This window comes from Mustela putorius, unplaced genomic scaffold, assembly GCF_011764305.1.
Source record: "Mustela putorius furo isolate JIRA1106 unplaced genomic scaffold, ASM1176430v1.1 tig00000832_pilon_pilon_pilon, whole genome shotgun sequence".
Taxonomy (NCBI): Eukaryota; Metazoa; Chordata; class Mammalia; order Carnivora; family Mustelidae; genus Mustela; species Mustela putorius.
The window spans coordinates 7,758,893-7,785,434 of record NW_025421491.1 but is presented as its reverse complement, the minus strand read 5'-3'; positions in this window follow the sequence as shown (position 1 = coordinate 7,785,434).

Here is a 26,542-nt window from a genome sequence, read left to right as displayed (position 1 = left end):
TAGATAGATAGATAGATAGATAGATTGATTGATTCAGATCTATTCACACCTGAATCTATCTGGGTTAGTCTATATACATAAATTTTTATATTTACAGAGAGCCTTCAAGCAGGACACCTCAGTAGCAATGAACATACTTGGTGTCTAGGCCTTGGTTTCTAACTTCATTCTTTAATAAAATAAAATATGGATCCTTGGAGAAATACATAAGTATATGTATATAAGTATATAAATACATAAGCTAAACATGAATTCTACTGTTATCTGAGACTCTAACTTAGCACTGCATGTTATTTCTAACCTTCTTCTGGCTAATCTGCAATTTCCCTTTCCAACAGTGAGAAACCTGGCCCCACCATCTGTCTTCCATTTGCTTATTTGTTTAATCCCAGGATTTATGTACAACTGTTTCAGAATTATTAACCTGTATCTCTGTGAGAAACAATTCTACCCTCAGAGTAGAATGTTTATGTGCAGTTTCCTTTCTCTTTAGCCTTATAACTTCCCGTCAAAACCCCATTTTCCAATGTTACTTAGGTCAACACCTTTACCCTGCACTATCTTCAGTGAAGATGTGTCACGTAATTGCAATATAGTTAATTCTTTTGTCACGGAATGCATCCCTTGCCAGTATCCCCTGATGTTCCAGTTGACGTCGTTATCATAGTCTTCTCCTCCTCCTCTTCTCCTCCTCCTCTTCTTCTTCTTGTTCTTCTTTGATTTGCATATATTGGATTTACTCTTCATTGTGTAAAGTTCTATAGGTTTTGACAAATGTGTAATGTAATGTATCCACTACTAAGGTATCATACAGAATATTTCCTGCATCTCAAAATTCTTCTGTACCTTCCCTCACCAAACACAACCTTCTCCTCTCCAAGGCTCTTGACTTGGGTAACCTAATAAATTATAATAACATCTTTGAATTAGGGAAGGCTATGAAATTATTCAGTTTAGATTTATTGAGTCGGATTGACTTTCGTGACATTCAGGGTCAGGAAGTCACCATTTATTATGCTCCTGCGATGACTAATGTCCTCTCTGAATTTTAATAGATGTGCCCAAATATTTTCAAAGGGGTGAGGTAGGAGAAGAAAATTATTGAAAGTACAAAAAGTTAAGTGAAATATAATATATGGCTTTTCTTAATTCAGAGAACATATTACAACCTAAAAACAGCTATATTCTATGTCTGTAAGAAGGTAGTTAAGATTTCTATGTGAAAAATTAAGCACTAATTTTAAAACTCACTGGTTTCAGAGTCATAAGAGAGAGGCCCCAACCAAGCCTGTATGGCTTTGTCACTCCTCATATCTGAGCCAGTGTCACCTAAAAAAAGCGTACTTCATTGTAGACCTACTTACCTCAATAAGCTTATAAAAAGATAGAGAAGTTGGAACACAGTTTAAATTTTTTCAAACAAGTTGTAACTTTTAATTGTTAACCTTTTTAAGAAACAGACATGCAAATGTTTTAGACAGTTTTAAACATGGATAAAACAATATTTTCTAGAGAGGAAACCATATAGAAAACAGTATACATGGTGCCTGGGTGGCTCAGTGGGTTAAAGCCTCTGCCTTCGGCTCAGGTCATGATCTCAGGGTCCTGGGATCGAGGCCCGCATCGGGCTCTCTGCTCAGCAGGGAACCTGCTTCCTCCTCTCTCTGCCTGCCTCTCTGTGATCTCTGTCTGTCAAATAAATAAATAAAAACTTTAAAAAAAAAAAAAGAAAGAAAACAGTATACATTAGCAATGTATATGATGTTTCGGACTAATTCTTTGGTGGTGGGTATTAAGGAGGGCACGTATTGCACGGTGCACTGAGTGTGGTGCATAAACAATGAATCTTGGAACACTGAAAAAATAAAATTAAATTACAGAGTAAAAAAAATGAACTGCATGAAAATTCTTAAAAAAAAAAAAAAGACACATTATCTGTAGCAGTTCCCAACTGAATTCTCTTGAAAGCAGCAATTTTCAAAAATTATATCTTTTGGAAAGAAGGAAATAGCATCAATAGTATACTTAACTAAGTGACTAATTCTCAATTTTACCATAAGCAATTCAGGTCTTAAAATTAACATGAATTGCAAGGAAGGAAAAAAAACAACCACAGATGGTTTATCTTCACACTTTCCAAGGAGAAATATTACTCTTGACTTAATCTTCAAAACCTGATGCATGCTATTGACAGTATTAAGCAATATGACTTGTAACTCAAGTGCTATGTGCCCACACTGTGTGTGTGTGTGTGTGTGTGTGTGTGTGTGTTAGACTCTGGAGACAGAGTGAACTTGTTGATAGATCTGAGACATAGAGTAGAGGGAGGGATCTGCATGTACTCTATTCCCCCCACCAATGACCCACAACCTAAATACTGACTTTTCTTGTTCTCCAGCAAAAGTGAAGTCAAATAAACACAGTGTATGTCAGTAGTGATAGTTGTGACCATGTGTGATGTCAGGCCACCATGAATCTCCCTGGCACACCGCAGGGATGAAGCCATCGCAATAAGCCTTCAGTCATAATCCAACAACAGAAAAATGATAGAAGTTTTGTTAGAAGGCAAATTTTATATATCATTTCATATATATTATGCATAGCCTAGTGAGAAAAAAACTTAGGGATGTTTCTAGGTTAAATATAATACATTAGTTAACAATGCCCCATGACATAAAAAGATATCTAAACCATTTTCAGTCACATTTTGCAAAGCACATGTGAAAACTCAGACGTATATATTATTTTTTCCCTCCATCAGAATCTGACAATGTAAGTTATTATTTCAGTGATAGACACAGATGTTACAATGATCAGATTGAAAATTAGTAAATAATTACTGGAAATACTTTGTACAGTTTAGATATTACATTTAGCTTAAAAATTAAATTGCTTTTTCCTAAAACTTTCAGCTTCATGCTACACACTGCTATAAAGATAAACAATCCCAGAGAGTGCCGCATAAACGATTTAATAGTAAAAGTGTTTCTAAATATAAAGGGGGATGTTGTAGCCCTAGGATAATGGCAAGAGTGCAATATACTTGCCAAATTCTGCAGCAGTCTCCTGACCTAAATTTAGGGAGGCTGGCAGTGGATCAAATACTGGATGGGAAGTTAAGAAGATTGTCGCTTCAGTCACATATGTGTGCCAAGGTTGGGTTGGCAAGAAGAATCTCGATGTTTAAGGAAGAAAAGAACATCTTGGGGCATCTGGGTGTCTCAGTTCGTTAAGCTTCTACCTTTGGCTCAGGTCATGATCGCAGGGTCCTGGGATCAAGTCCTACTTCCTGCTCAATGGGGAGCCTATTTCTCCACCTCCCTCTGCCTGAGGCTGACCTGCAAAAAAACAAAAACAAAAACAAAAACAAAAACAAAAAAAACAACCAAAGAAAGCTTTTTCATCATTCCTAGTCATGATTTCTCAGCAAGGGTGGCCTTGGAAGACTTTCTGTTATCCCTTGTGGATGCAATTTGTATTCCTCCTCCTCTGTTGAGTGGACTGCTATAGATAGAATGTGTATGCCCTTCACAGATGTCATAGAGTAAGTCCTAGCACCCAAGATGATGGTGGACATAAGGAAGGTGATTAGTTCATCAGTGTGGAACCCTTATAAATGTCATGAATTACCTTATAAAAGAGACCCCAGAGAGTTCCCTCATCCCTTCTGCCATGTGAGGACACAGTGAGAACACAACCCTTTATAGCCAGGAGTGGGTTCTTACTAGACACTAAATTTGTCCCTACATTGATGCTGGACTTCCAGCCTCTGGAATGTGAGAAATAAATGATCTGTTGTTATAAAGCTACCAGACTATGGTATTTTGCTAAAGCAGTCTGAGCAGACTAACACATGGGCCTTCTACCTGGTTAGCTTCCTTAGACACAGACTCATGCTGACACTGGGATGGGGTATAATACAGTCCGTCTACACAGCAATTCCAGTGTTTGAATATGACACACTGGTGAATGACTATAATAGCCTGATACTTTTCCTCCCATATCAGTTTATTCCCCTGAACTATTGGTAGTTTGTAAATAAGTGTTATAAATTACAATTATCAGGCCCTTAAGAAATGTATCAGAGATAAACTCTGGAGGAAGGATGTGGATCAGGGTGAGTGGGCTGTCCCCTCAAAGAAGGTGTTTTGTAAGGCACATGTGAAGTAGCCAGATTTTTGTAACAGAAGACTCAGAAACAGACCTACGTCCAACTCTGAGCTAAGCACATCATAGGAAAGCATTCCACTTAGGGGACAGGTGACAAATTATTCAAGAAATAGTGATAAGACACTTGATTAACTCTCAAAGATAGAACTGTATGTCATCCAGAGTGGGTTCTGAAGTCGAACTCTGTACAATGTGAGTCTTAGCTTTGCAACCTCCTTCCTCAGCAATTTTGGAAAATTATTTTAAGTCATTCTGCTTCACTTAATGCATCTTTAAAAGGAAGAATATAATCTACCAGCTGAAGAGATTGATGGAGTTTAATGGTAGTCTGTACATAGATACATATTTAGAAAAGCACATGACCACAGTAAACATGCCATAAATATTAAATATCATAATTATTAGAAATATCAGACAGCTACCTCATTAAATGCATCTGTGTTAGATATAAACATGTAAAACAAAAATCAATAAAATAAAATAAAATAGTTTTGTCTTAGGTGTGAGGAAGGTTTTCTAGATGATAAGAATCATATCATGGAATATGATAGAAAAACAGAAAAGAAAGGTAAACTAACAATATTCTCTTACAGTTCTTGAGATTATCATAAAAATAATAAATATAAAGTTTTCAGTAGGTTGAACAAGGTAAGTCACTGCACTTTCAGTGTTCATTTAAAATATAATTTGTATGTTCTTGATGAAATCCCAATAGTTCATTTTTGCCCTTGCTTCCCTTGCCTTTGGCGATGTTCCTAGGAAGATGTTGCTGCGGCTGAGGTCGAAGAGGTTGCTGCCTGTGTTCTCCTCAAGGATTTTGATGGATTCCTTTCACACATTGAGGTCCTTCATCCATTTTGAGTCTATTTTTATGTGTGGTGTAAGGAAATGGTCCAATTTCATTTTTCTGCATGTGGCTGTCCAATTTTCCCAGCACCATTTATTGAAGAGGCTGTCTTTTTTCCATTGGACATTCTTTCCTGCTTTGTCGAAGATTAGTTGACCATAGAGTTGAGGGTCTATTTCTGGGCTCTCTATTCTGTTCCATTGATCTATGTGTCTGTTTTTGTGCCAGTACCATGCTGTCTTGATGATGACAGCTTTGTAATAGAGCTTGAAGTCCGGAATTGTGATGCCACCAACGTTGGCTTTCTTTTTCAATATCCCTTTGGCTATTCGAGGTCTTTTCTGGTTCCATATAAATTTTAGCATTATTTGTTCCATTTCTTTGAAAAAGATGGATGGTACTTTGATAGGAATTGCATTAAATGTGTAGATTGCTTTAGGTAGCATAGACATTGGGTTGGTGGGGGGAGGGGATTTGGGAGAAGGGGGTGGGATTATGGACATTGGGGAGGGTATGTGCTTTGGTGAGTGCTGTGAAGTGTGTAAACGTGGTGATTCACACACCTGTACCCCTGGGGATAAAAATATATGTTTATAAAAAATAAAAAATTAATTTAAAAAAAATTCTATCATCTATAAAGAGTTGTGATTTAACTTAAAAAATATATATATAATTTGTATGAACCGAAAGGGAGAATGAGACAAAGGAGATAATAAGAAAAATAAATTAAAACCAAAGTCGTTATCTTTTACAGTCCAATAATGATAGTTATCATATGGAGAATTTTAAGGTAGAAGACACATATGAGATTCCAGAGTTAGAGGACAAACGTAACATTATATACATTATGGTCCCAAATTATAAAATTACATTTCTGTATGTGAATGTGTTTGAGTGAGCATATACTCACAGGGAGGGCCACACCTTAGAATATACAGAAACTATTACAGATGACTTTCCTTAGGGTAGAATGAGGGGTATCCTTAACGATAAATATACGTGTGTGTGTATATATATTTTATATAAATACATTAAATAAATAAATATAATGTACACTTCAGAGTCCCTCTAAATTTCTACCATGAATGTATATTAATCATGCAATCAGATAACTTCTAAACAAATGTTTCTCTAAAAACAATGACAAAATAGAATCCAGTCTAGGAAAACTGTTAAGGCATTTCCTAAAGTTCAAATAAACTTGACACCTCAGGAACAATGTCTCAGCTTTTACCTTACTTGCAAGCTAACTCGTTAGCTTGTCACACTTTCATAGATACTGGCAGAAACACATGAGTTTTCTGGATCAGAGCAAGAAAACAGTTTATTACACACAGCTATAGCGCAGACCAGAGTAACATCTCACCCTTGTTCTCTGAGCCCCTGTTCCCACAGAACAACACGAGGAGGATCAGGCGTTGCTTGTGCACACACTGGCATAAATACAGGAGAAAGACACTGACATTAGAGAGCCCTGATCTTACATAGGTACTGCGGGCTAACCCACGTGACCTTGTCTCCAGAGAGAGAGGTGTTACCTTTATTATTCTGGAATTCAAATCTGCTCCAAGGAGAACTGCTCTCCCTTTCAAGTCTACTTGCTTAGATAAGCATTCTTAAAAGATAGTCTGGAGAGAATCTGCTGACAAGGCTTTTGTTCAGAAAGTGAGACCTGCAGAATGTGAGAGATCAAGGCAAAATTGTCATCCTGTAAAAACCATCTCACTAATTTATAAAGACATACAAAGTGGGTCTATTTGAAGGTGCAGATTCAGTAAAGCACCCCATACATGGTCACTGCTGTCATTGATGTCTGACTATGCAATCTTTGTCAGCATGGACTCAAACACATGGTTTTGAACTACTTCTCTATTTAGCTTTTTTTTTTTTTTTAACCTACTATTTCCAGACCTTATCTGTTCATGTTGGTCATCTGGACTTGAATTCCCATTTTACTTATGATTCAAGAAAATAAATTAATGCTACAAAGTTTTTCTTTATCGACCATTAGGAAATTCATTTAAACCATAAAGATAGACATCTTGGCCTGCTTTATTCCATACTCTAAGTGCGTTTATTGTGTTTATTGCTCACTCCTGTCCATAGGCATTTGATCAAGCTTAATCTAGATGAAATAATAAACACAGCAGCATCAATGATGTTGAGGGGCATGAGGCCAAAGGTAAGATAAAAATAGAAAAATGAAAGCTTTCGTATATTGCGTTGAGTGCAAAAGACTGGCTTTTGCTGTTTGCAAAAGCCAAGGTTTGTTTTGACATTCTTCATTTAAAAAATGCACAGCCTAAAATAATTGTAGGTGAAAAAATGATATGGGATAGAAATATAGCTATTTCTTTTAATTCTATCCCTGTGTTTTTTCACTCATTCAGAAACACATATATGCATGACCCTTGCCTCGTGGTGGTTAAAGAATTGTACCTTCAATTATAATCCATAGACACAGGGTTGGCTGACTGCAGAGAGCATTTTTTCCTTGATGTTACAGGGATTAATAGATTGATAATGGAGTATAAACCATGGCAAAACTAAGACATCGACACTAAAGAGGAAGTATAAGCTAATCTTTGTGAACACAGACAGGGTTCCTTGGAGTCAGGTGGCGACAGGGAGAAAAACAGTGCAATTCTTCAGGAAAGGAGCTTTGTGTTATTTGAGGCAGAAGCTAACTTCAAAAGAATGGAGAGAACGCAGCATGAAATTGCTAAGTCTGCAACGCTCAGCGTTCCTCTGCGCACCTGGAAGGCCAAACGGCCAACCCTGTCGATACTTCTCTCTTGGAAGCCAAGAGAGCAAAAGGGATCTAAGGTTGGCATTTGAGTTAACAAGAAGACGCCTTATTTTTCCAGGAGGCATGAACCGTGTTGGTAGGTGTTTAAGAGTGGGTCGTGACAAGATTCTCACTTTCCACATGAATCAACACATTATATTCTTTTTCCTCATTTTCTACGACCTCAGTTTGAGAGTGCATACAAGGGGGGAACATCCAATGTCCAATGTGTATTTTCCAAAACATTATGAATACAGCTAGAACCAAGTGAATTTCCAAGTCACCTACTTGGGTATCAATAAAGCCATAATTTGAGCCACTAAAATAAGGTCTTGTTCCCTCAGCCTCCCTCCTTGGTGATAAAATTTCTTTTCAATGGCTCTCTGCTGCTGGGAGGACTTGGGAGATCACAGGGCCCTGAGGCCTCCACCCAGCCTGTCCCCAGGATGCCGCTGGAGACTCTTGGTCTCATCTCAAGAAAGAATTAAAAGAGTAGGGGCACCTGGGGGGGCTCAGTGGGTTAAGCCTCTGCCTTCGGGTCAGGTCATGATCTCAGGGTCCTGGGATGGAGCCCCACTTTGGGTTCTCTGCTCAGCAGGGAGCCTGCTTCCTCTTCTCTCTCTGCCTGCCTCTCTGTCTACTTGTGATCTCTCTCTTTCTCTCTGTCAAATAAATAAATAATATCTTTAAAGAAAAAGAATCAAGACAGGAACAATGGCTGAGAGGTACAAGAAAAAGTGTTTATTAAAGTGAAAGTACACTCTCAGGGCGCCTGGGTGGTGTAATCAGTTGAGCGTCCATCGCTTGGTTTTGCCTCAGGTGGTGATCTCAGAGTCACGAGATGGAGCCCCACACGGAGTGCAGAGTCTGCTTGAGATTCTTTCCCTCTCCCTCTGCCCCTCCCTCTCCTGCACTTTCTCTCTCTCTCTCAAATAAATATATAAATCTTTAAAAAAGTAAAGTGAGGGGCACCTGGGGGGGCTCAGTGGGTTAAAGCCTCTGCCTTCGGCTCAGGTCATGATCCCAGGGTCCTGGGATCGAGCCCCACATCGGGCTCTCTGCTCAGGAGGGATCCTGCTTTCTCCTGTCTCTGACTGCTTCTCTGCCTACTTGTAATCTCTACCTGTCAAATAAATTAAAAAAAAAAAAAATTTTAAGTAAAGTGAGAGTAATACTCTCGAGATATAAGCATGCGCAGGCTCAAGGGATAGCTGCGCATCCCAGAGTTTGGGTTTCTATCTTTTACTGACAGTTGTTAACAAGGGGATGGAATATTTAACGCCTGGGGAGGGGATTTTTGGGGTTCACAGGATTTCACATCTTTTCTACCTTACTTGGTCAGGGTTTCCGGTCTTCTTTGTCTTGGGCCTTGTCTGGCTTCTTGTGGTTTTATTTTTGGAGTACTACCAGAAAAGTCCTCTAACTTTGCCAAATAGTTGACCATGACTTCTTTGCTGGCCTCCAGCATCCTATTAAAACCTAACTAACATCCTATTAAAACCAGCATCCTATTAAAACACTAACAATGCTCCCTCTCCTAGTCCTCTGTCCATCCACCTAGCTTCCTTCAAAAAATATCTTAATGATTTATTATACACATTAGGTAAAAAAGAGTGGGAGGCTTTTTGTAGCCTCTCTGTAGCCTGTCTTAACTCCATGCCTGCCTCTCCGTCATCCCACAAGTATAGACACCAAAGCCAGATCTCAAACCCAGGCTCCTTTGCTCATTCTAATGCAGTTTTTCTAAAACCACATTTCACATTGACAATCACCTTAAATTACTAAAATGGTGGCTATTAAGTTCAGATATCTAGGAAATACTGAAGCAGGTCAATTTTTTTTTTTTTTTAACTGCCTTGCCTCAACTTTTCAAGTCTTATTGATGGAGAGCTGTCCACTTCATCTGTGCGTCTGCCATCAGGTGTTTTAGTTCAGGTACACGTGTCACAGAACCAGCTCTGAGCAAAATTGCAAAGTTTGATGGATCCTCTGCTTTCTCTATTATTAAAACCTATTTCCAGAAGAGTTTCTGCCTTTGTGTTCCCTTTCTAGTCACTTTCTAATGAAGTCAACAAGTAACCTCAACTTCAAATAAAATGTGGTATCACAATTGTAACCTCTGCTGAAATCCTTTGGGTCTAAAAAAATTTTGCAAAAACTCTTCTTTTCCCACTAAGTGAAAATTTTTAAGAATTTCTGAAGAATAGAGGTTATTTGAAAAGATAAATTTAGTTCAGTGTCTCTAAAATCAATCATCTCAAGTGCCACCTTGCTCCACAATAAATTAGATGAGTGTCTTTATTAGGTGAGGATGTTGTTCAATGTTTTAAATGTATAATAATGCCATGAATAGAGTAGATTTTTATAAACATCTGTTAATCAAAATGGTCACTGAATCATCCATTTACTCATCTAACAACTGATAACTTATTATGCACGAGACCTTATACAAAACATATGTATGTGTGTGTGTATGTGTGTGTGTGTGTGTGTGTGTGTGTGTGTATAGTATAAATGGTATAAGTATTGGCTATTATGTTAGGGAAAATTGAATAGCAATTAACCATGGGGTAAACAAAGCAATGCCAACTACATTGTTAAATGTATTCATTTGAATTTGGAAAAATCTAAAATGAATTTTTGTTCTATTTGTACAAAAGAAGCACTTTATTCTCAGAGATGCTTTATCTTTATTTAAATAGATAGTTGTAACTGATAACTCATGCACTTCTATGAATTTATTTTGAAAGCAATTGTTGATTTGTTAATTTCTTTTGTTGTCACCTTTAATCCCCAGATAATAAAACATATTTCAATCTTATTTTCATTTTATCCAGTTTAGTCTTTTCAAAATTAATTGTACAGTCTTAAAATTCATGATACAAATTATGAAAAATGAGCATAGAATATTCACAGATACCATCAAGAGGCAATTTGTCACAGAAAATCTGTGACAGAGATTTTAACATTTACATAACACTTTGAAATATAGTTGCAGTTTGTATCAGAATCTCAATGTCCTGTCACTGATCTTTTTCTAGAGAAAATTGGTAAATATTTTGAAATTTAGTGTTTGGGTTTTTTTTTGGTTTGGTTTTGTTTTGAATTTACTTGCACTATAAAGTCATAGCAGGGGTACAGGGGTGTAGGAGCACGCGGTTCCAGGGGTCCGAAACACACCAGGTTAAACCACTCAACACTGACAAAACCCAAAGGCAGAGAAATAAATAATGATGAAACTAGAAAGGAGTTTTTTTCAGTGCAGCTAGCACAGAGAAGGCAGTGGACTTATTAGATGAGTGTCCTTATGTCTCAAGGATGGTCTCCCAAGTGCTGAAAATTCTTCCACGTTTACATAAGGAAAGGGTGGTGCAAAGGTGGGCAGGTCTGAGAAGATGGGCAGAGCAGGTGAGCAGTGAGGTAAAATCTGTCACTGTCTTGAAGCCAATCTGGGGGTTGGGGCCTTGCTGGCTCAGGGCAGTCCTTATTGTTTAAGGGGGTAGTTTCGGTTCCTGTCAAGGGATGCTTTGCCCTAATGATTTTGAGGTCAAACTGGAGGCAGCCAAAGTTCCCTTTTATCACAAAATGAAGTCTTTTTATCTTTGTTCTCTAAACTAAAAAGAACATTCTTTACTCTCTCTCTCTCTCTCTCTCACACACACACACACACACTCAACGCATCACTGAAATGTCTTCTTCTCATTCTATAGTAAATATATTGCAAAAATGGACCAAATCCTTTGCCCTTTTCTTTATCATTTTTGTATGTTTTTCTTGTGGTTTTGAGGTGCCCTAATGAAACTGCTTACAAGCATAAAGTTGAACAAAAATCAAAATAGCAGCAGTAATGCTTCAGCAATCCTCAATTTTAAAGTTACCTTTTTCCTTTCTTTGGCAAATCTCTCCCCCTCCCATCTTAGCCCTTTGTTCCAGGAACCTGGTACCACCACAAGACATGATGAAGAAGGCTGGTAGTATGTACACAATTCTTGTCAAAATGACTCGATCCTGTATTTGTCTATAAAACCTTCAGCCCCTTCTTCCAGTCTAGTTTTTGAAGGACATACCCTGCTGCAGCCTCCTTTGCCCAGCAAAACAAATAAAGCTATTGTTCCTCTTTATCCCAAACTCTGTCTTCAATTTATATTTTGGCTCCAAATCATGGAGTGGTTTTTGACAACACCATCTGACTCTGAACTTGGCCATGGCACTTGCATCATCCAGTAAGAAGTTAGTAGATGTGACTCAAATAGAAACTTGTAGAAAGTATGTTTGGTGTTTTCCATTTCGCTCTTGTCCTTCTGCCGTTAGCATGAGAAATGACAAGACTAGCTTCCTAGAGAATGAGAGATTCAAGGAGCTCATCAAATTGCCTTAATCATTTCCACAAAGGCCATTGCAGATCAGTATTAGTCAAATGGTCATGAGAAGTGCGTGATCCCCGCCAAGATCAAGAAAGTTGAAAACATGGAGGAAGAAAATAATTTTCTCTCTACTCTTCTAAGTTCTTGGCTGAGAATCCCTCCCCCCTGAAATAAAAGACAAATTAACAGGAAAAAAAAAAAAAACAGAAGGTCAGTAACATGTAATATAATAACATGCATCTACAGGGGATGTGGGGGGTGGTCACCAAGTGTGGGTTGACCCAATTGGGTGGAGGCTTCAGGGAAGGTAGTAAAAGAATGCACACAAGGCAGAACAAAGGAGATATCAGTTTATTGAATACATCCCAAGGGAGCAGCAGGCAGGACACAAAGGAGAGACTCTCTGCCAGTATGCAGTGGTGAGAGACTATAGTTAAAAGGAAAGTGGGGGAGTTATCAGAATGTATGGAATTTTCCTTTTTTTGGTGTCTGGGTGTAAGTAACTCATTAGTCAGCTGGGGCTTATGGATATTTTGAGGTGGGTCACCTAATGGGCCAGTTTGTTTAGCCGGGGGTAGGAGGACACTGTGGGCCCTTCTACCTTACTCAGATGTCCATTGTTCAAGTTGGTTGCCTGAAAGTGGTCTCGGTATGAAATACCCAGGAAAACGGAGTAACTAACCTACATGCCTTTAGATTACAGCAAATATAATCTCCAACTAGGATAAAAGAAGATGTCAGAGGGTTTGGGAACCAGTTATGGGAGATTTTCAGGCAAAACACTGTAAACAAAGGTCTGACTGTTACACAGATATAAGTCTCTACCTCCTCCATTGGTAAAAGTTTCTAGGGATTTAGTCATCCTCCTCTTCCTGCCAGAGTCTGGAAGACTTCCTTAGGAATGGACATTTCTGTTATAAATGTAAATATCTCTTATAAAAGGTAACTTCTACTTGATTTTCAGAACTTCTCCTGCTCTGCTATCTCTTAAAAATAACCTAAAATAAACCTATGCCAAAGGCATATTTTAGAATGACAAATTCTGCCCTTCAAGAGCATCCTGGATAGTCAACTAGCATACAGAAATACTTAGTTTCTTTCTTTCTTTTTTAATATTTTATTTATTTATTTATTTATTTATTTATTTATTTGTCAGAGACAGAGAGAGTGAGTGAGAGAGAGCACAAGCAGGAGGGAGCAGCAGGTATAGAGAGAAGCAGAAGATGTAGGACTAGATCCCAGGACCCTGGGATCATAATCTGAGCTAAAGGCAGACACTTAGCCGAATGAGCCACTGCATTCCCAAAATACTGTTTCTATGCTGTTGAGGTTTTGTGATCCTTTATGACAATTAATAACCTATATATGTTCCTTTTACATAATTTGAGGATCTTATTGAAAGAGGACTTCAACTACCTCCATTTTGACCTCAATGTGTACTTTCTTTTTTTTTTAAAGATTTTATTTATTTATTTGACAGACAGAGATCACAAGTAGGCAGAGAGGCAGGCAGGGAGAGAGAGAGGAGGAGGAAGCAGGCTCTCTGCAGAGCAGAGAGCCCGATTCGGGACTCGATCTCAGGACCCTGAGATCATGACCTGAGCCGCAGGCAGAGGCTTTAACCCACTGAGCCACCCAGGCGCCCTCAATGTGTACTTTCTAATTAAATTCTTCTTTCCACTTTATCTCTTAATTTAGGAAAAAGACCCAGTGAGCAAAGCGTCCCATCATGGGAACCAAAACTACTCCAGCAAGCAACAACAACTGCCCTGAGGCAGTAAGAGCCCATGTCATTGACCCCAAGATAATGATCAACCTGACCTTTACTGTCCACCTGCATGTACCCACCAACTTTTGTCCCACATTTTCCTTAAATAAACCTAGAAATATTTTCAGCACTTTGGAGACAGTCTTTGAGCCAATGGTCTGATGTCTTCCGGTACTGGACTCACTGAAATAAATCCCTTCCTTGTTTTACCACCACTCCTCTCTTGCCTTTGTCAGTGGTGAGTGGCCAAATCCTGTTTGCTTGGGAGCCCCTGAGCCAGGTGCCTTTTACCCCTGTGTCCTGGCTACATTATTATATTTATCTAGGCTATAATTACATTAATAGGAATAATTTTTCACCAACATTCCTCATCCAATTCATCCTTCCCACCACTGGGGTTCATTCTTTTTAGATAAGATGTCCCTGCTCAGAACCTCTAGTAATCCTCTGTGCCTATCAGATCAACCCAAACTCCTTTCCCTGGTATTAAAACCCTTCAAGGTCAGCTCACAAATGCCAATATTTGTGACATCTTTTCCACTAGAATGCTCTCCCTCCTCCACTCCCATATCTACAAATATTCCCCATTCTGGAGAATGGAACGGAAATCCCACTACTTTCTTAGTTAACCAGCCAAGAATAATTTCTTTTTTTTTTTCTCTTAAATGATCTCACCTAGTTCTTTGTTCATGCATGTCTTACTGCACTGAGCACATTCTTATTTATAAAATAGTTGACATATGCTCAAATCTCATCTCACCTTATACCCGGCTCTACAATTAAGGGCAAAGATCTGGGTCATCCCTCTTTTTTCCTCAGTCACCCTTTCTGCATGTTCTTTCATCTGTCTTATCAAATCCACTATCAAACTCTTTCCTGACTTGAATTGCAAATGTCCCAATCTCAGGAGACTAGTTCCTTTCTTCCTAGCTCATTTTTTCCGGTCCCAGATCCCAGCAATTCCACCATCTCATCAGTCTTCTACTTTTTCACTACCCAGAAACATCTTTTTATCACACAAGCTGGGTGACATTCTTACGTTTTATTTTCTCCTCCTTTGGACTTCCTTTCCTCTCTCTATCTTAATCACTCTCTATCTTAATCAACCTCAGCTCAAAATAAATCACATTTTCTCGCCCTTCCATGTCTGCATCTTATAGCTGTATATGGCAGGAGAAATCATATACAACAATTGTGTTGCTTAATTTTATGTGTCGACTTGAGTGGACTATGGGGTTCCTATATATTTGGTTAAATATATTTCTGAGTGTGTCTGGGAGAGTACGTCTGGATGAAATTAATACTTGAATGGATCAACTGAGTAAAGCAGATTGCCCTCCGTGTGTGGGTGGACCTCATTCAATCCATTGAAAGCCTGAATAGAGCAAAAAAGATGAGTACGAGAAAAATGTTTTCTCCCTCTCTCCCCCTGTCTCTATCTTCAAGCAGTCTTCTGCTTTCAGACACAGACTTGGACTAAAACTTGTACCATCATCTCTTCTGGTTCCAAGGCCTTCAGATTCAGACTCTAGAACTTTCAGCGTAGGCTCTCTTGGATCTCCAGCTTGCCAACTGCAGATCTTGAAACTTCTCAACGGCCATAATCACATGACCAATTACTTATAATACAACTCTTTTTCTGTGTAGATAGACAGATAGATAGATATCCAAAACATAGGAATAGATATGTTTTTATATATATTATTGGTTCAGTTTCTCTGGAGAGCACTGACTGAAACAGCCTTGCTGACTCATCTCACTTTGAACTCATGACCATTAACTTCAATCTAGCTCTTAGTACTACATAAGCATATATTCCCTTTGTTAATTCACTGTTTTAGATAATGAAATTATGCCTCCCTCCTCTTTTTAGTCATCTCAAAACCCCTTTCCTGTCCTCATTATCAGTTATTAGCTTTGCTTCTTATTTACTAAAAAACTAGAGACAATCATAAATGAATTTCCAGTGGCTCTTGCTTCCATTATATCAATGTATTTGTATCTGTATTGTATATTTGCCTAAAGCTTACTTTCCCTTCTAAAGGTAAACCCTCTCCATATTCATTGTATGGAAGCCCTTACTCAAATTAATCCTACAAGTAATCTTCATATTTCTTATACCATCAACTTTTCCCATTCTACCAGATTAAGGCCATCTGAATACCATGCTTCAATATTTATGTTTACTACCAATATTAATTTTATTGTTTTTTTCCCAACAAGCCTTCCTCAAGTCTCTGTTCCCCTTTACAGATAAACTCCTCTTCTCTGCCCCTAAAACAATGCTATTAGCTAAGAACAGCTTTTCAAAATCTCTGCCTTGGTTTCTTCATCTGAAAAATGTGCACAGTTATAGTCTCTATCTCTAAGAATTCCCATAACAATTAAATAAATAAATCACCTGGTTGGCACATAGTAAACTCAGTAAGTGTTAGAAATTTTGTAAATAATTTTCTTAAATTTTATTTATTTATTTTTGAGAGAGAGAGTATGAGAGGAGAGAAGGTCAGAGGGAGAAGCAGACTCCCCATGGAGCTGGGACCCCGATGCAGGACTTGATCCCGGGACTCTGGGATCATGACCTGAGCTGAAGGCAGTTGCTCAACCAACTGAACCACCCAGGTACCCTATAAATAATTTTTATACTACATCGTAACATAATAAAATATGATACAATAAAATATTGTCTTCTCTTTCTACTCTCTCTAGAATCCACTCTTATTGATAAGAATTTGTTACATGAGTGTGTAAGAGGGTCCTGATCAAGGTCCAGTTAAAAAATAGAGAAACCAAGCTAGATATTTCAAAAAGAATGGGCTTAATATAGGATGTTGGTAATATAGATACTAGAAAACTGGAGGAGTGAAAGGAGGAAGTAAAGTAACCAAGAAACTGCAGGTGACAGCTACCATTCCTAGGGCTACAGGAGAATGAGGAAGAAATAGTGTTACAAGAACTACAACTTGGGAGGAATTTCTAGCTCAGAAGTTGAGAGATTGGAAGAGACACTCAAGAGACACAGCCCCCAAGACAGAGGAAGATAGAACCAGAGATGAAGAACTCTTGGTCTTCGGTGTTTATGCCTTCTGATCTCCCATTAGTGCCTCCAAATGGAGAAACCCAAAAGGGATCCAACAGGAAAAGTCATCTGGAAATTGTTTGCACATGGATGGTTCCTGAATTTTCTAGCAAAGTAGGAGTTCAGAGACATTAAGTAAGTTTCCAGTTAAGAGGCATTTTGATAACTGTGCTTATACTAAGAAATATAACTTTTTCCTAATTCTAAAGAAGTTAGAAAAAAAATCACTGAAGATCATTTCAGGATTTAAGATCTAAAGTTTCACACATTATACTAGTTATCCATATAAATAATGGCACAATGTTATAGTGGAATTCTCTGCATGGAAAATGATGCTATCTCTGGTTGTAAGGACATGGAAGTAGGTAGTATTATAAGATATCCAGAGATGATGGATGTTTCTTGTTTGAACAAGAATCCATGATTGTTTTCTAGGTGGAAAGGAACTTGTTTCCCCTTGCAAGTGGCTGTCACTTTTTTCTTTTTCCAATTGGTTGTTGTAACTGTGTGTGCATGTGTATGTGTGTGTATAGGATCATACAATAGGAGATCAAACTGATGCCTGACAATTTGGTTTTGAGTCTTAGATTTGGCTTTGTTATCTGTGCAACCTCAGGCAAGTGAATTCATCACTTTCGGCTTCAACTATCTCACACAAAAAAATGAGGAAAATGTTAATACTTACTCATAATGTTGTATTCAATGAGTTGAAGCATATGTAAAGTTGTTTAGATCTATACCTGCCACTGAATTAGCACTACATAGATGTTACCTATTATTTTTGTTGTTTCTGTTGGTTGTAGATTTTTAAAGTTTTCTTCTGTTGTCTATTTTATCACTTACAATTTTTTCCAGATTATTTAGATTTCCATAAATTAACATGATATGTAAAGGTTATCAAATATTCCATTCCATGTCTTGATATATAATTTCTTCATCCCGTTATTTATTCTAATCTAAGTTTCTCAGTGGCAACTTAGGGTTACTCAGTTGTAAATGAGTCCATGTGAAGTAGAAATAAAAACACAAAATTTGGGGCACCTGGGTGGCTCAGTGGGTTAAAGCCTCTGCCTTTAGCTCAGGTCATGATCCCAGCTTCCTGGGATCGAGCCTCGCATACGGCTCTCTGCTCAAGCAGAAAGCCTGCTTCTGCCTCTCTCTCTGCCTGCCTCTCTGCCTACTTGTGATCTCTGTCTGCCAAATAAATACATAAAATCTATAAAAGAAAAAACAACAACACAAAATTTGCCCTGATTTGAATACCTGATTGAATATGTCCATCATTCTGTCTGAAGACTGCACCACAGGATACACTCTTCCCCCTAACATCATGCTCAAATTTTTAATCATGTAACTTAGACATCTTCCTAGGAAACTTCCCCGAGTATTATGGGGCCTGTGGAAGAGGCTATCCCTTTCTCATCAATAATATGCTTCCCAGAAGGAAAAAAAGTGGGGTCCAAATAGAGCTTGTATTTTTGTTCTTCTTTTTATAACCTCTACATGTGTCAAGGGGGCTCTAATACAGTCAGTCACTTCACTACCAAGAACAGTGATTAAAGTATAAATTGCATGAAGTTCACAACTCATCAGAGATTTTCACAGATGACAGGAATTGATGTTGTATTTTTTATTGGCTAACCTATAGCGCAGGAATAAAAAGTGTGCATACTTCACAGATAGAAACTTTAACAAAATCATAGTGAAATGTGTTTAGATTACTTCTAAGACAATTCTGAGAACATTTGTGTACAGTGTGTGTGTTGTATGTTTTTTCAAGTGATAACTTTCTATCAGAAAAAAATAAAATAAAATAAAACCACCTTCTCAGAATCTTCCTATTCCCCAACACCTTTCCAGTATAACTCCTCTTGGGCACCTAATTCATAATTATTGGTTATAATAATTAATTTAGCTGAAACCTATTCCTATCTCTCCAGAAGTGTTAAGACAATATCCAATAACAAACAGATGTTCAGCCTTTTTACTGTTATCAAAAAGTTATATATATATATATATATATACATATATATATATATGTGTGTGTGTGTATTTTTTATTTTTTTAATCTTTATCCAACAAAATGCATAGATTCTAAGTGTTCAGTTCAATGCATTTGACAAGACACATTTACTGCAGAGTTTCCTTGTCTCTTTCAGTGGGAGAGACCCATCCACATTATTGCATGTTTCAGTAGTGGTTTTTCTTTATTGCTGAGTAGTACTACATTAGGCAGGTTTGCAACAGTGTGTTTATTCTCCTGTTGACAAGCATTTGGTTTGTTTCCAGATTTAGATTATTATGATTTATAGTTACTGATTATTGACTATCAATTTGTGGTCATATGAGTGTATTCATATATGTGTGTGTGCTTCCTAATAATGGTTTGCTAAGCTCTAGTCCATTATCTTCATCCTTGGTAACATTTGCTGTTGAATTACCATTTCTTTAAAATAAAACTCTTTATTCTCACCAGAAAAACAAAACAAAACAAAACAAACAAATAAAAAACATCCAGTATCAAATGTATTCTACCACTGGGCAGACTGTAAACTATTGATTCATTTCCTAAAAGAAAAGATCGTTTTTCAAAAGAAATTATTTTTTTTTGAAGATTTTATTTATTTATTTGAGAGAGGCAGTGAGAGAGAGCATGAGCTAGGAGAAGGTCAGAAGAAGAAGCAGACTCCCCGTGGAGTCGGGAGCCTGATGGGGGACCTAATCTCAGGACTCCGGGATTATGACCTGAGCTGAAGGCAGTTGTCCAACCAAATGAGCCACCCAGGCGTCCCATTTTTTCTTTTTTTTTTAATTTTCCATTTTTTTCCCATTATGAATGGTTATTTTGTATCCTATCTGCAAAACATGTGACTATCCCTATGGTCACATATACTTTCCTATATTTTCTTTTACAAATTTTATGGCTCTCGCATTTATACTTAGATCCATGACCCAGTGTGAAATAAATATTGTTTATAAAATGAGGTAGGGCTTGAAAAAAGTGGTTTATTTGTTCCATGTGAATATCCAGTTAATTTAGTACCATTTTACTTGGTGCCCACAAAAAAAAAAAAGATTTTAATGATGCTCTAGGCATAACAACTTTGGAGCTTGATGTCTCTTAATTAAATAGGTTAGTTTTGAAAATCATTTTTCATATCCTGGGACAGGCATTATATTACATTTACCTTTAGACTATCTTTACTTAAAGATTATAATATAATATAATAATAGTTGTATGGACTGAACTCTGTCTCCCCAAAATTCATATATTGAGTCCTAACTCAGAATATGACTTTATTTGGAAATAAATAAGTTAAAAAAGTTTGTTAGGGTGGTCCTTACTCCAATGATTAGTATTCTTATAAAAAGAGAAAAAAATACCAGTGATGCACACAAAGCAGAGGCCATGTGAAGATATGGTCAAAAGGTGGCCATCTGCAAGCCAAGGAGAGAAACCTCAGGAGAAACCAAAAATCTTGACACTTTGATCTTGGATTTTTAGCCTCCAGAACTATTAAGAAATACATTTCTGTTGTTTAAGCCATCCTGTCCTCAGTATCTTGTTAGGGCTACCCTAGAGGACAAAACCAGCAACCTAATAAACTAATACATGGTGGTAGCCAGGAACAAATATTCTGAATATAGGCATGGTTTGGCCTGAGAACAATCTGTGGGGAAAATTTGTTCCTTAGATTCAAGTTCTAATTTTTGCCCATTTTAATCATCCAGAGCCAGACAGGCTAAGATAGCAAACATAACTTTTTGTCATTGTAAGAAGCAATGATCATGGACCTACCATATTCCTTTCCTGCACACCCATTGTGTCCTCTTCTTGTTCCCTGCCTCCCTACAGCAGACGCTTAAGCCCAGATTCTGAACATTTGTCTTTGGAAAATTCAAGTTCCAAAAGAATATTTTCCATCATATTCCTGCCAACTGGTTCACTTAGGCCCAAACAAAAAGCAAAATTAATATCAATATAACTCTCACTTTCCTCCATTTATGGCAGATTAAAGGAATGGGGAAACAATAAAGAGAACAACAAAGGAGAGAAAAGTCTTTCTCCCCTCAGTCTTCCTGCACAGCTGATGAAAGTCAAGGAAAAAATAGGAGAGCAGTATAAGCTATGTCAGTTTGTATTCTATTCATGCCAAGTTAAAAAACAAAAATTATCATTTCACAAGTGAATATAAACTACTTTGGGAAAAAAAAAGGACTACAGTAACCCAAGAAGATCCTTTCCATGATGGTTCCATTATCCTTAGTAGTGTAATATTTTCCTTTAACAAAGAATGAAGATAAAGCTTCAATTTAAGCCTTGACTATTAAATTTTATGTCTCTTGTATTTTAACTTAAAATACCTTATTTAGGGGAAACAGTATTCCAAGTCCTCTAAAAACATCCTGAATATCAAGATGCTCTTGAAAAATTAATTCTGAGTGAAATTAATATAAACAAATGAATGTAAAGTATCAGTTTAATTGGATATCAATTCCAAAATTAAAAGCCATCAAAAATACAGAAGTTGTATAAATTAAGCTTGTTACCTAACTTAATATTTATGACTGAAAAGGTTTAGTGATGTAAGTCTGCAACAGTCAAGATTTTTAGCCACATCAGCTTCTTAAAAACTTTTGCATTGTTTTGATGATGTCTCCTTTTGTATTTGTTTAATAAGTTTCATTTGAAATGTTACCAGAAAATATTATATATGAGTGATATTTTGACATTATGATTTTAGAAAAAAAGCACACATACCAGTTTATCCAACACCATGGTTTTCATTGACAGATGTTTTATGAAATAAAGTTGAATTGTATTTCTTGTTTGAATGAGCCCAAAACCCTTTTAGTTTTGTGTACTTACATAAAATGGGAGAGATGAAGGGATACCAAATGCTATGACTTTGGTCAATTGTGTGTATTCGTTTCTTCCATGGTTTTCCAGGGCCTCAGTGTTTAACCTTTACCTTGCCCTAAAACCTGAAAGGTATTGTCTCTCAGTAATTGTGTTTTTTTTTTAATTTTTTTTAATATAATTTTTTTATTTTTTTATAAACATATATTTTTATCCCCAGGGGTACAGGTCTGTGAATCACCAGGTTTACACACTTCACAGCACTCACCAAAACACATACCCTCCCCAATGTCCATAATCCCACCCCCTTCTCCCAAACCCCCTCCCCCCAGCAACCCTCAGTTTGTTTTGTGAGATTAAGAGTCACTTATGGTTTGTCTCCCTCCCAATCCCATCTTGTTTTCATTGATTCTTCTCCTACCCACTTAAGCCCCCATGTTGCATCACCACTTCCTCATATCAGGGAGATCATATGATAGTTGTCTTTCTCCGCTTGACTTATTTCGCTAAGCATGATACGCTCTAGTTCCATCCATGTTGTCGCAAATGGCAAGATTTCATTTCTTTTGATGGCTGCATAGTATTCCATTGTGTATATATACCACATCTTCTTGATCCATTCATCTGTTGATGGACATCTAGGTTCTTTCCATAGTTTGGCTATTGTGGACATTGCTGCTATAAACATTCGGGTGCATGTGCCCCTTTGGATCACTACGTTTGTATCTTTAGGGTAAATACCCAATAGTGCAATTGCTGGGTCATAGGGCAGTTCTATTTTCAACATTTTGAGGAACCTCCATGCTGTTTTCCAGAGAGGTTGCACCAGCTTGCATTCCCACCAACAGTATAGGAGGGTTCCCCTTTCTCCGCATCCTCGCCAGCATCTGTCATTTCCTGACTTGTTGATTTTAGCCATTCTGACTGGTGTGAGGTGATATCTCATTGTGGTTTTGATTTGTATTTCCCTGATGCCGAGTAATTGTGTGTTTTAAATGCATTTTAGTTCCTAAAAGATTGAAAAAATTTCAAAGAACATGGTAAAAGAAGAAAAAGGAAAGAATACATGAAACTCTACCACATTTCATTTATGTACAAACTGCATTTAATTTCAAATTACTTATAACTTATATACACTTATTTTCAGTATTCATTTGATATATATTTCTGTCTGAAAATGCCTGGGAATTTTGAGTTAGGATGGTATGTATCTTTTTTTAATTAAAGTCAAAACATTTTTTTTTCAGTTAATCTTTTTTTCACTTAGGTACAGGGTCTTCAGGAATGAGTTAAAGTCATAAGAAGAGATATGGGTACGTTATGATTTTAAAAAGTAGTTTGACTTTTTAAATATTTCATAAATGGGAACAGAATAATTCAAAACTATCTTTACTAAGTAGTGGAATCCATAGCACTAGTGTGATATAAAACATGTTTGCTATTATTTCTTCTTTGAATGGTCATAGACAGCTGGTGCTAGAGGCATAATTTGGTTCCAGTAAGGTGAAACCCAGCATTTGAATATAGAAATCCCTTATAAAATGACACCTGCATCAAATCAAAAAGCTCCAAGGCTGTGTTTTATTGTTCCATATATTGTCCTAAGATCTCAATAAAAGACTCTTAGGGGTTTGGATTTCCCACAATTCCTGATGGTGATAGACTAGCACAAAATACACCTGTCACTCAGCAAAAATGTTACTCAATGTTTTTACCTCTTTAGTACTCTTTATGTATGTTACAGATCTCAGTTTTCAATCTTTTATATAACATGCCAGAATGATCGCTTTCATAAACTGGTTAGCACAAGAATCCATAGCATATTAGCTTATCCAACGAAGCAAATAATACAAGTTTATCTATCTTCCTGTTAAAAATAATTCAAATAAAACAAAATGTTTTCTATTTTAAAAGCTTAACTTTAGACTCTAGCCAACTCTTTTTTAAATAGTAATCTTCAACATAACAGAAATGGTGGTTTACTCTAATATCCTAGTTAAAGAAGACATTTGTTACATCTTTGTGCAGTTTGAGATTTTTTTATTGAAAAAGAATTCTGCAAATACCACTCAGCAAACTTTCAATTTAGAAACCTGACAAAATATTATCAAATTCTTAGATTAAGAAATCTTTTGTTGATTCTTCAAAAACAACGTACTATCCAATATGTTTCCTATTTTACATACCATATAAATATATGTTTATATACATATCCATTTATATATGCTATATATCATATGCTATAATTACCAAATATTTACTATGTATGTGATAAAAACAAACAAATACCAATAAATTTGAGTGTTTGCATATTATCATAGAAATGAATTAAAGGAAAAACATAATTCCAGATGGTATTTAAGCTTTATTTCTTTTAATAAATGGGAGAAGCTAATATTAATTATCCTTACTAGGACATAAAATTTTCTTCCAAAGAACAAATGTTTGTTTAATCCTTCCTTTTGAAACTGAAGGTAAATAGAGACCAATATTCTGGTGACTTTAATAAATATTTAAAATATAATGATGTTTTGTAAGACACAACAGAGTTTGGTGTCTAGTTTTAAGGTCATTCCTCACATCTCATTCATTTTGAGTACCCTCAGGTCTTGTTTGTCTTAATCAACAGATTTTTTTCAGGTTGTTTAATATCTTTATAATGACAGTTATCTGATCTGTAGATTAGTGCCCACCTACAAACCTATTATATATGTGTGGGTTTACATGGTTTTACTAATATTAGAATATAAAGAGAAAATAGAAATAGGTCAAAGATATATATCAACATATGCCTAAGTAGTTATATTAATTGAGCATTTAGTTCTGGGCATTCTGGCAAGATAAAAATGGAAACATCATAAATTATCTGTCATGATCTGATAAAAAACAGTATACCTATTCTTCAAAGGAGATCATTTTTCTCCTGGTATTAAATCATCCAGCCAATGTACCAATTTAACAGATAATCTAATGCTAAGTGGAATTCTAAAGTTGTATCATGATGGCTTATTTGGGGACTCTATCAGTATGGAATTGAAGACAGATCAAATAAGTCTATTTCTAATCACTTAAACCCCATGATGGGGCAAAAGAGTGGCCCTTTGGTTTAAGAAAACTGATTTTGGAAGGTATTATTTAAACAGAAGTAACTACATTCAGTTTTATTTCTAAATAAGTACATTTAATATATAAATTGACATCTTCAAGTATTGTCAAAAATATTACAATGATTTCCACACTTTGACATCTTGTTTTATTTTGTTTTGTTTCTTTCCGGGGCAAATTTGCAATCTGTAATCTGTTTGATCTTCCTTACATATGTAATTCAATTCATCAAACATTTGTGAAGCAACAGATATGTTTTCCAGACACTTTGCTAAGGTCTGAGGACAGCAGAAATTGGGCACTGCCCATTGATCTTAGTTACGAAGCTAGGTTTGGTTTGTCCTTTGTGCTGACAACACTCACTGTCGCAAATGTGTCTTTGCCAAAAGAGCTCAATGCTAATCTCACTGTGACCACACCCTAACAGAGTGGACATTTTAAAGTGTCATTCTTTTTGCAGGGAAATTTGTAAACACCTACTGAAAAACAACACGTAGTGTATGTTTCTAATTAATTCAATTTCATTCCCAAATAGGAAGTATACTTATGAAAATGCCAACTTGACATTCCAAATGTGCCTTTTATCACAGACTTCACATAGCTTTCTTTCCTGCATTATGCAAATATATACAAGATCTATCAGAATGAACATTTCTAAACCCAAAGCAAAGTTTCATCAGTGTTTTCCCAGTGTCCAGGTGCACAGCTGGATGTATCTGTCATTTCTCTCTATCAAGAATTACTTGGCCTACACTGGTGGTTTCAGTGTATCAGCATCAGTCATCCTTAATCCCCTGTATATAACATTGGGAAGAATGAAATAAATCAGAGACTCTAATCCCTCTTTCTGTAGTATTGGTCATTTTGAGAGTGAGCAGATCAGCCTTGATAGTGGATTACTGGATGCCATATGCTCTCATTGGAACATCACAGATTGAATGTAACACAAAAATATATTTTTCTGATCTCTGAACAGCACCAGCTGAATCCATATTTTCATGAATGTCCCTCCACGACACTTGATGTTCTCTTAGTCATGTAGCCAGTTTATTAATTTCCTTTTAGCACAATTTCCAAGAATTTGCATCTGTCACTTGGAGCTGAGTATTATGAGGCTTCACCATTGTTCTAGGCAGTAGGAGCATGGTTGCGTTATTGTGTCTTCTGTCCTGGATGCCAAAGAAAATGTCTTTCAGTTGCTTTAAGTTAGTTGGCTTCAACTTACATAGAGAAACTGCAACCAGCTATCTTTTGAGAGCTTATCTTAAGCCTCAAATTAGCAGCTTGAGTTCATGTGTTTGTAATAGATAATGACCCTGACTTTTAGAGCCATTTTTGACAACATTCTATCATTATGGCTAGGTGTAAACCAAATGGAATTGGTTAGAATTACTCATTTTCTCAAAGTCATGTATTTTGGGTGAAGCAACAAAGAATTGGGTCCCCCCAAAACATTATCTGACTGATGTAGAGAAAAGAAAACTTCACTTAGCATTATCATTTTAGTATAATCACGCCAACTCAAACTCAAACATATTCAGATGTCTGGTCTATCAAGCC